At 32.1% G+C, this 4128-nt stretch overlaps 1 non-coding gene across 1 annotated transcript; it reads right to left on the reverse strand.

Annotated features, from left to right (window-relative positions):
* Positions 1-3810: 3810 nt before the first annotated feature.
* Positions 3811-3918, reverse strand: LOC121203830 (small nucleolar RNA R71). Its single transcript, XR_005898765.1, has one exon. It is a non-coding gene; the product is annotated as a small nucleolar RNA R71 (small nucleolar RNA).
* Between the last annotated feature and the right edge of the window lie 210 nt (positions 3919-4128).

Genomic DNA, 4128 nt, shown 5'->3' on the forward strand with positions numbered 1-4128 from the left:
CTTAATATTATCGAGAGCTTGATTTTTGTTACTATCAGGCATATGATGCCATGACTCATAGTTGATTGGTAATAGATTGGCATTTTGTGCTATAATGCCCAAGTATCTTGCTAAAAGTCGAGCTTCTAATCCAACAGGCTGACCATGACTGTTTCTAGCTACTTTGACACGCTTGACAGAATTTGAATTGTATAAATCTTTTAATTATGTACATCCTCGAGTTTTATGCCTCCCACCACTTTCAGCTAAAAAAATGGTATATAATAATTTAAGAATTTGAAACAAAAATCAATAATAAAGTCAACATGCATGTAAATTAAAGTTAACATTACTTTGAATTTCTGTAGATTCGTCAGCTGTATTTGGAACACGACTATTGCTTTACCTTTTACGGCGTTTTCCCCATAAATGCCACTATTGCTTTATTTATTGCGGTGTTTTTCTATTAGTGCCACTAATGGTATATATTTGCGGTGTTTTTTTTATCCAAATGCCACTAAAAACGCCGCTAAAAGCCTAATTTGCTATAGTGCATATACTTGTAATTTTCAAACAAATTGATTTAATATTATCCATTAATTATATTAATACCATTTGTATATTGTCTTTAATAGTTTTTGTACACAAAGAAAAATAGAAGCAAATATTGGCTCAATGATTATCTAGCGTTTAACTAATACTAAGCAATATTACATGGTCTGATCGTAATACGAAAAGACATATTGTGTTAGTAGATGAACCTAAACACGTCCTTAATCTAATCGGAAATGAGCAAGCTAATTGAAAGACTAATATGTGATCACTGCCAAATGCTTGCACATTTGACTAGAAAATACCACACCAAAAATATATAAAATTAAATTAGCGGGGTCCGCAAGTATACGAGTCAAATTGTAATATAGACGTGTACAATGAAACATAGGGAAGTATTTTGAGGATTGTACCCAAAGAAGTATGAATTAAACCAGAAATTTACTTCTACAATAACAAGTCTAAATAGTAAAAATCAAAAACCATATTGCTACGGCTAATAAAATAGATAAAAATCATAAAATAAATAAAATTGAATTGAATAAATAGAAAATTGACAAACAACTAAATCAGAATAACATGTAGAAGATTAACTTGTTTCAGTGGTTATCATTAACTTTAGAATTTAGGTTGAGATGAAATTAGCTATTAGTTAACTCGTATTATCTCTCAGCCTCTACTAATTAACTAATCGACTAGTACACACTTATCTCTTGACCTCACTTTCCCCATTGGGATAAATTATAATTTACTCGGTAAACTTATCTCCCGATATCGTTTAACCTAGATTACTTCCTAGGGTTGTCAATCCTAGGGTCGTCAATTCTAGGGTTTAAGCATGCATAACTTAATCCAACTAATTCCTTATAGGAACTCATATTCCTCTATTAACTATTCCCACATCCATTCGTTGATCTCCCTATAGAATTAGCCTCTCATGGATCTAAATGCCATAATTTTAGAATTAATTTAAACATACAGAAGTACACAATTAAACTAAATAAGAGAAGGGTAGAGAAACTGATCCGTTGGATAAATTGAATGTGCTCGTAGTTGCGAAATCTCTTAAAAACAAAACTAATCTTGATGTTTTTGAAAGAACAAGAAAAGAAATTGCTGAAATACTTAATAAAAATAACTTAGATTCAAGTTGAACCAAGGAGAAAGAACAAAGAAAAAGTAAAGTATTTAAAAACTGAAATTAAAACCTAAATCTACTAACTACGGCTCTTAAAGGTTTGCTTACTAATTCAGAATAACCTTACTATTTATAGGGATGTTTAGAAACCATAATTAGGTCTTGATAAGTGCGAAAAGTAACATGTTTTAATCCCATTCTTAATGCATTTTTGGATGATTATTTGATGTAAAATGGTGAATTTTATGCTTCTAATCCTTTAAATTCATGCTTTTATACTTAAGAGAGCATTTGGGCGCAAAATGAGTGAAAAATGAGTGAAAACCGAAAAATTGAAAAAATGTATAAGGGTCACAAGGGCTAAACCCTCCTACATGGGCTGGGCACACGGCTGTGTGAGCTACATGGGCTGCCACACGGTCGTGTGCTAGACCATGTGAAAATCACAAACTGCACTCCTCAAACGCGGAAAAACACAATTTTTAGGTTTTTCGGGCTTTCTAAGACTTATATATACCAAATATAAGAACAGGGGAGAGAGCCGTCAGAGAATATTGAAGAAAATAACTTGAAAAACATCATTGGAGCTGACTCTGAAGCAGATTTCCATCAAGATTGAAGATTTCCTTTTGATTTCTTTGAAGTTTATTATGAGTTTCTTTATTTCTTGTGGTTATACTATCTTCTAGATGTTTTTATTTGCGATTATGAACTAATTTTCTAAATACCTAGGGAGATGAACCCTAGGATGGATTCTGTTATTTTATTTCTATTTTTACGTAACAAATACTTGGATATTGTTCTCAATTATGTGTGCTTAATTCTGTGTTTAATATTTCTAGACTATTAATCCATGTTTGATGTGGTTGAATAATAGACCCTGTTTAAGAGTAGATCTAGCATAACTGAGTGGAGTTGCATGCAATTTCTAGAAATAGGACGACATAAATCTACTGGACCAGAGTCAAATCTAATAGGGGAATCCATAGATCGAGTTAATGCGATAATATGGGTTTCAATTAGAAATAAATTTCAATTAATCAACCTAGAGTCAATTGCTCTTAGTCTTGAATAGAGATATTAGCATAATTTAGGGATTTCTATAGATCAAGATATTAGGTGAAGAAATTGCATAATATAGATTGATAATGATAGATGAAGTCTAGGCGAGTTCTTCCCTGGGTATTGTTTCGCTTCTTGGTTGTTTACTCGATTATTTTTCTGAGTTGTTCTTTGTTGTGTTCTTTAGTTAATATAATTAGTTAATTTTAGTTTTTAATCAATCACTCTAATTTATCGGTTAAATAATAAAAAGACGGTAATTACTAGCACTTTTAGTCATTGTGGGAATGATATTTGTGCTCACCATAGCTATACTATTAATTGATAAGTGCACTTTGCCTTTGTCGAATTTTTAGTTGGTTTCGTGGACATCAAGTTTTTGGCGCCTTTTACGGAGACTAAAATATTAGGAAAACTTTATTTTTATTAATTTAACATTTTTATTTTTATTTGAAGTTTTTTAATTTATTTTTTGCATTCTAATTTTTCGTTTGTTTGCTTCTGGTAGGTTCTTTTGGTTTATGACTAGAGGAAACCTGTTGGATCCATTACTTTTTTTATAGTGAGATTGAAAAGACTGCTCACAAAAATCATAGAGAGGTGAAAAAAGTAAGGCAAAGTCAACAAAACATAGTAGATGATCAAGAGGAAACAAATATATTTGTGCAGATGAGTGATAATCAAAATAATCAGGGAACTCCTACACGTCCTGCCCCTCGAACTTTGTATGATTATGCTAAGCCCACTCTGATTGGGGCTAAATCGAGTACTGCTAGATTGTCTGTTAATGCAAACAATTTTGAGATCAAGCTGAACAGAATTCATATGGTGCAACAATGTTCAGTTTGATGGTTTGCAAGATGAAGATCTGAATGCTCATTTGGTCAAGTTTCTAGAGATTTACAACACTTTCAAAGTTAATAGTGTTACTGGTGATGCCATACACTTACAGTTGTTCCCATTCTCTTTAAAGAGTAAGGCAAAACAATGGTTAAATTTATTGCCACAAGGTTCTATCACGACTTTGGTTCAAATGACCGAGAAGTTTTTGTTAAAATATTTTCCTGGAAAAAATAGCTAAGTTGAGGAACAACATCTCTTCTTTTTTTTCAGTTTGATATTGAGACATTTTATGATACATATGAGAGATTTAAAGATTTGTTGAGAAGGTGTCCTCACCACGAACTACCTTTATGGCTCCAAGTTCAATCTTTTTACAATGGTTTGAACCCCTCGACTAGATAGATGATTGATGCAGCAACTGGTGGAACATTGAATAACAAAACATTTGAGATAGCTCAAGAGTTTGTTGAGGATATTGTCACTTAATAATTATCAGTGGCAAGTTACAAGAATAAAACCTGTCAAGGCAGCCGAAGTTTTTAATATTGATGCAG

This window comes from Gossypium hirsutum, chromosome A07 (genome assembly GCF_007990345.1).
Source record: "Gossypium hirsutum isolate 1008001.06 chromosome A07, Gossypium_hirsutum_v2.1, whole genome shotgun sequence".
Taxonomy (NCBI): Eukaryota; Viridiplantae; Streptophyta; class Magnoliopsida; order Malvales; family Malvaceae; genus Gossypium; species Gossypium hirsutum.